The sequence below is a fragment of the Arachis ipaensis genome, chromosome B03 (assembly GCF_000816755.2).
Source record: "Arachis ipaensis cultivar K30076 chromosome B03, Araip1.1, whole genome shotgun sequence".
Lineage (NCBI taxonomy): Eukaryota > Viridiplantae > Streptophyta > Magnoliopsida > Fabales > Fabaceae > Arachis > Arachis ipaensis.
The window spans coordinates 116636910-116644586 of NC_029787.2; the positions used below are offsets into that span (position 1 = coordinate 116636910).

The window sequence follows — 7677 nt, forward strand, 5'->3', positions numbered from 1 at the left end:
CGAACTTTAAAATAGTGATGAATTTAAAATACTTCAATATCTAGTTCTGGAGGTACATTGAATCTAAATAATTAATCTTGTCCTGTTAACAAAGATGGCTTATAGTTCTGCTTTGCTAACTACTTTTAATGTGAATTTTTTAAGAACTATACCAGCAAATGCTTGAACGAATGAAAGAAAGAAAGCAATTATTGGTTATGAAATTCTTGAATAATATACAGTTAATAGCTTAGAAGTTAGTTGAAGATAATTACAACCTCACAAGATGTACAAAATAATGAGTCAATCCTATGTATTATATACTCAAATGAAGTCTTCATTTACTTTATTATATATCTTGTGTTCTTATTTGATATAATTAATGGGTCAATTAGATTTCATATAATTTCAGTTCTGCAATTTTAATATATAAGAACTTCAAACTGATTCTTTAAGAATTAAATATTAAACATAAAAAGGTCAACTGAACTTGAACACCCCCTAAACTCAATCATTATGTTCCAATTAGTTATCAAGTTATCTACGTGCTTTGACACGACTATGTTTCCTCAATTGTGAAACACGGAGACATTTGGGTTAGGAACCAGCGGATAATTACTTATTAAGCCACGTATCATCAAATTATTGATGTAAAAGTAGAAGAGTAATAATAACCCACCTATATGCATTGACTATAGATAAATACGGGATGTGTTGTTCAGCTTCTCCTTTATATTGGTCATATTTCTACTATAGATTTTGATACTTTCAGTTTGGGTATTTCTAAGCATAAAACTATCCTCTATGTTATCGCTTTTACCATTTTGATTTACCAATTTCCATTTCTATATTGGTTAGTTCGCCAACCCATACATTATATTGTAATACTATATTAATTTATCATTTTATTATTTCTCAGATTAATATAATATACCTCTTTTTCTTTTTCTTTTTTAAGGAAGGAATTTTATTTTCCATTACAAATATTTGGCATTGGACCCAGAGTTTCTTTCTTCCAGTAATTTTTTTTTGAAAGTGCAGAATTATTCAATGAGTAAGCAAATTTCTCACATTTTTCTATTAGCTGTGTATTATCCTGTATGCTAGTAAGTGTGTGTTTTATTATACGGCTTAAGAGTTATTCTCCCATTCTATATCAAGTGTTAATTATTCACTTTTTTCTCGTGGTCTGACTTTGCTTTATGATTTGTCGTCGTTCCATTTTTATTAAACTAGATATCGATAAGAGTTGGATTTCAAAGTCGCGAGTTGGTGCAGAATATAGGAACGATTTGACCAGATTCTTAGATTTTGCATTTGCCTCCGATGGGATGATACGTTGTCCATGTCCGAAGTGAGGGTTCCGCCTCTTACGAAATAGAAAGGATGCGTTCGATCATTTGGTGATAAACCATTTCTCGTCTAGTTACACATTTTGGATCCATCACGATGAGAGACGCGGGGTCGAGAGCTCTTGTGACGGACAAGAAGATCAATCTGAACAAAATTTCAACGCCCCGATGCTTGATATGGTCCACGAGGCAATCAACTTCTCAGGACTTCCCGACCACGAAGAAGACTCAGAGAATGAACATGACAGCGGCGCTTTGGATGAGTTGCCTTACTTATACAATGAACCTAGTTGAGAGACCCGCAACTTTCACGACCTACTCGAAGATGGGGAGCAGGAGTTATACCCAGGATGTTCAAAGTTCTCTAAGTTGTCTTTCTTGGTGAGACTCTATCACATAAAGTCCATGTGCGGAGTGAGCGATAAGGCCTTCGGAATGATATTGGAGTTGCTCGCAGACGCCTTTGAGCATGCTCGGATTCTATCCACTGTGCACGATGGCAAGAAAGTCATAAGAAAACTCGGTCTCGCGTACAAGAAGATAGATGCATGTCCAAATGACTGCATGCTATACCAGGGCAACGACCAAGAGCTGACCAAATGCAAGCAGTGTGGGACATCGAGATGGAAGCATAAGACTAAGAAGAACTCTATGGTGAGGATCAAGATGGTTGTTAAGAAGAATGGCAAACCACAAGCGGTGAAGATTCTTCGTTACTTTCCCCTTATTCCACGATTGCAGAGGTTATATATGTCTAGTAAGACAGCCGTTGACATGCTGTGGCATAAGAGAGGTCCTAACTCTGATGGTATGTATAGGCATCCAAGGGACGCCGAGGCATGGAAGTCATTGACATACGATATCCCGACTTCTCTCGTGATCCGCGCAGTGTTCGCCTAGCATTAGCTAGCGATGGCTTTAACCCTTTTGGGAACATGAGCTCGAAGTACTTAATTTGGCCCGTGGTTCTTATCCCGTATAACATGCCGCCCTAGATTTGCATGAAACCCACTTTGTTTATCCTCTCTATGATTATTGCTGGTCCTAAAATGCCTGAAAATGACATAGATGTGTACCTAGAGCCGTTGATCACTGAGTTGAAGCAATTATGGAGGGGTGTTGAAACTTATGATGCAGTCGAGAAAAAAACCTTCAAGATGTATGCTGCGTTGATGTGAACAATCAGTGATTTTCCAAAATTGGGCAACTTATCTGGGTGGAACACGTACGGTGGGAGAGTTTGTCCTGTGTGCAATTTAGATGCTGAAACTAACTGGCTCACACACAGCCAGAAATGGTGTTTCATGGGTCATCGTCGCTTTCTGAATCATGACCACAAATATAGAAAAGACCGGTACTCCTTTGATGGAAAGATAGAGGATAGAGGCCCACCTATCAAAGTCTCTGGTGGAGACATTGTCCGGCAGTTAGAAGGTGTGCATGTCCAACTTGGCAAGGTGCAATTGGTTACGGGGAAAAGGACACGTGGACAGCAAACTGCCGTGCAAGACGAGACTCCTTGGAAGAAGAGGAGTATATTCTTTGAGCTGCCATATTGGGAGAACAATGGATTACGTCACAACCTTGATGTCATGCACATAGAGAAGAATGTGTGCGACAACATAGTTTTCACCATAATGAACGAGAAAGGTAAGTCTAAAGACCACATTAAAACTCGAAGAAACCTCCAGTCGATGGGAATCAAGCATGATTTGTGGCCACGGGAAGATGGAAAGTACCCATCCACCATCTTTACTATGACCAATCCACAGAAGGAGCTCTTTCTAAGGACTATCAAGAACGTGGTCTTTCCAGATGGATACTCTAGCAACATTTCCCGCTGTGTGAACTTACGACAGCGCAAGTTGTCGGGCCTAAAAAGCCACGACTGTCACATTCTAATGGAATATCTACTTCCAATCGCGTTAAGGAATGCATTGCCTCCCCCAGTGTCTTCTGTCCTAGCGGATTTGTCATCCTTTTTTCGCCGATTATGCAGCAAATCCATAGACCCTCAATAACTTCCTCTCCTTCATAATCACGTGGTTCATACTCTGTGTCGCATGGAGATGATTTTCCCTCCTTCTTTCTTCATAGTCATGGTTCACTTGATAGTGCATCTGGTCAAGGAGGTGCGTCTCGGTGGCCCAGTGCATTATCGGTGGATGTACCCAATTGAAAGGTTATTATCAAACAAAATTTTTATTTTGCTTTTAATCAGTGCTTATGACACGTGTTATATTCCCAAAGGTACCTATGCCATCTCAAGTAGTACGTGCATAACAGATCACAACCAGAGGGCTCAATTGCAGAGGGATACTTATCTGAGGAGATTCTCGTATTCTGTTCAAGGTACCTAGATAATGTCGAGAGTAGGATTAATCGACCAATGCGTGTTGACGATCGACCGCGTGAACTTATGGCTGATGAGAGTGCAACCATGTTCCCCGAGGTTGGAAAGGCTGTCGGGGCTACTTCTTTTTACACCCTCACACCAATTGAAAAATTCCAAGCTCACCGTCATGTATTGGTCAATTGTCTGGCCTTGGAAAAATTTATAGAGTAAGTGCATTTGAAAGTATCGATTTCGTATGATCTACTAAAGTTGGAGAACCTGACACCAAATTGTTATGACGTTTCCAGTGAGTATAGGGTGATCACAAAGAGAAGGTTACAAAGTAGGACAAGGTTCCAGTCTCACATAGACAGTGATGTGCATAGAGAATTTCCCGATTGGTTCAAGCGTCAGGTGAATCCTGGTATCATTAATCTATTTACATATTCAAATGGTGTCATATTGTTCGTAACCCAAGATAATGAACATCTAATTTGTTCACTACCAGGTTCCATTGGGAAGCAGCATGCACCCGAACGAATTGCAGTGGCTTGCATGTGGGCCCAATGTTCAAGTTAGCTGTTATACATCTTACAACGTAAATGGATTTAAGTTCAGAACCCTCTCGAGAGAGGAAGGGTTGAAAACCCAAAATAGTGGGGTGTATGTCACTTCTGACACTAGGAGTTATGCAAGCAAGCGCGACAGTAATATTGCTGTTGGTAGCGTCTCGTATTACAGAAAACTAGTAGACATCATTGAGTTAAATTACAGTGGTCAATTCATAGTCGTCTTGTTTAGATGTATCTGGGCAAACACCACCTCTGACAGAGGCATAAAACAAAACTCTTTGGAACACATAGTGGTTAACTTCTCTCATCCAATTCATACCAGTGATCGATACGATGATGAACCGTACATTCTTGCATCCGAGGCTCGCCTAGTATACTATGTGGAGGATGACGCAGATAAAGAATGGAGTGTGGTAGTCCATGTGAACCCAAGGGACATGTTTGAAATGGGTGAAGATATAGGACAATGTCAGTTCGAACTTTCTCCCCAACCGATTCTGATTGGGTTGACTGAGTTTGACGTCGAAGGTTTGTCATTGAGACGGGATGATGATTTAGAGAAAACAACGACTGATGCCATTGATAATTGCGAAGAGGATACCTATATATAGATGTCTTCAGATACTAATTTAGGACATGTGCAGTATTTTTCCCTATATAGCACTGTTGAGGGTTATAAACTTGCATAATTATTAATTAGCAACTAGCATATAATAGATTTTTATAACATGGAAACACTTCATGTATATTGCTCATTATTTACACTTAATTTACCTGGAGAATGTGATTTTATTAACATATTTTGTCCTCAAATTATTTAATTTAGCAAGATGTTAGTAGATTGTAATTGACGTTATATATTGACTGACATGATCGGAGTTGCCAGGAAAATTGGAAGAGAGGGACCTCTTTCTTTGTGCCTCTAGCATCTTGTTTTGTAAGGCGATGGTTGAGGCCTCCCCGTTCGCTTCGCTAGAGCACGCAACATCATTCGCAAGAGACCTGTGGTTCAACACATTATCAATTCAGTCATGGCTGGATACATTCTCAGCACACAGGCACATAGGTGATGCTATTATTATTGCGCATGGGGATATTAGGACGGTACGTTGTCATATGTCTGCTCGTAAAAAGGCTATTTGGCTATATTTCAACCTGCCATAGTCAATCCATATGTTTTATTGTCATAAATTACAAGGCACTTTCGAAGGGCCTAACATATTTGAAACACTGAACATTGTAGGGATTGCTTTAATTCGCAACAAAGTACCGCAAGAAATTCGGCTTCGGGTTCGTCACTAGCACGAACCTGTTTCTTTCGCAACAAATACTAGAGGAGGTGCAGGTAAAGTTTGGATTTCTTGTGATTTGTTTAGCCATCTAGTTGGGTACAATTGTTTAATTCAATGGTGATATGGCTGGTTGCTGACCTTTATTTTGTGAAATGAGGTACTGAATGGGAAAGTAAATAAATATATGCATGTTCCTAGATTAAATGTTGAATAATTGACTCTCAAATCTGAGCAGGCACGATAGCATGTTATAGTAAATTGTTATTTACTCCAACGGGATCATAGCAATTTAAGCTAGTATACCTCAAGTCATTCCCTTTTCCTCTTAGTTTGTTCTTTTGTTTTTCTTTTTACTTCCTAAGGAGATTGTTCGGAAGAAGAGAGTTGAAAACCAAAAACTGGAGGTGGATGTAATTTAGTAAGTTAATTTTCTTCATTGAATCTTGCAATAAGCATGATTTGTACACTGAAGCATGATGAAGAATTTTCTAGATTATTAATTGTAGTATTACTGTATTAGTGTGATATTTTCTTGTTTCAGTTGGAACATTGTTAGTGTATCCTATTAGTATAATGAACGTGATTGAATATTATAAATGGGTTGGATTCTAGCTCTTGTTGACTGTATGTAGTTGCTGGCAGCTTGGTAGCTGACCTAGGAATAAGATATTTACAATAGCTGACCTAGCACTTGGCATCAAGCTTTAGAAAAGATACAGATTTCATTTTATAATTTACTTGCTGATGTAGACGTTATATTAGTAAATTTACTTCCATAGTCATGTATTGAGGTGCAAACACAGTAATTTGCTCTTTCTTTTTTTCCTGTTTTATTGAATGATCTAGTCTCTCTAAGATACTCCCTGTACTCTTTCTTCTGTTTAGTATTTTGTGTGCTTGAATGATTTTGATATCTTTCCTGGAATTTATTTTGAAGATTGTTTTATCAATCTGATTCAGGATGGCTTCATACATTATTCCTCTTTATTGTATCTTGTATTCCTTTTTTTTCTTCTATCTTATATTCCCCTTCCAGATTCCAGGTGTTGACCTTAGCATGTTCATGTGTAGGTAGAATAGAACACCTATACCTAATTTATATTTTTGTTTGGTCTGGCTGGTTCTGAAAATGAGAGTTTTTGAATGGTACTTTATTAGTTACTTAGATACCACGATGTCCATTTGGCATGTTCTTAAGTTGAAACGTGAAGCATTAAATGTTGCTGAAGTATCTAGAAAGTGCCTCTGGTCAGTGTTGTTGATGACTTCTAGCTACCAATTACTGCACCTTTTCAGCTGGAACCTCTTTAAATTTGTGTAGGCACGCTATCAGAATAGTCTACTGGTTGAACTTGAAATTGCATCTCGGTAGGAATTCACTCTTATAGAAAGAGGTCTTACGAAACTTTGGGAACGTAAGCCAAACCAGCAGTTTATAACATAGAGCTATTTTGTGATTTGGTTTTTGTAAAATTTGTAAATTCTATTAACTTGGTTGCTTATAGTGTATCCGTCAGGTTTGGCTTGGGAAAAGACTCAAAAAGTTCCGGAAGAGACAGGCGAGATAGTTCAAGATTCAATGCTCGAAGAAGACATTGTGCCAGATAGTTCTGACGAGGTTGTCTCTAAAGGACACCAACCTTCCATCATAACCTTTGACCTCAATAAAACTTCAGAGGAGAATGATATCTGTTGACTCAATGCTTTATTATTAGTCTGACTTATCTTATAAAATGTTGGGACTAACTTGAACAAAGTGACTGTTTGTGTGTTTTCCTTTGGATCTTGAATTTGATGAAGTAGATATGAATTTGGAGGAGAGTAATCTCAAATTAGTATATAATTCTTGAATTAATTTATATTGTGAGTTGTTGGATTAATGGTTTGTACGAATTCAAGACTTTTATATTACCGATTTGTCATATATATACGTTTTTAAATGTAATACAAATATAAATGCATAAACCTAGGTGGTGAAACTGCTTAATGAACTACATTCTGTAATCATGACTATCATATTGGCAAAATGACATTCTCTGACTTGTACCTTGTATTTTATAGAGGAGAAATTATTTATAGAATAAATACCTAAAATTGATTCTAAAAAATTTTGGATGGAACATTTTTGTCTTAACAAATCTTTAATT

General features: G+C 37.8%; 1 long non-coding RNA gene across 1 annotated transcript; it reads left to right on the forward strand.

Annotated features, from left to right (window-relative positions):
• Window positions 5263-7257, forward strand: LOC110270323. Its single transcript, XR_002359725.1, has 4 exons — window positions 5263-5304; window positions 5482-5583; window positions 6852-6945; window positions 7048-7257. It is a non-coding gene; the product is annotated as an uncharacterized LOC110270323 (long non-coding RNA).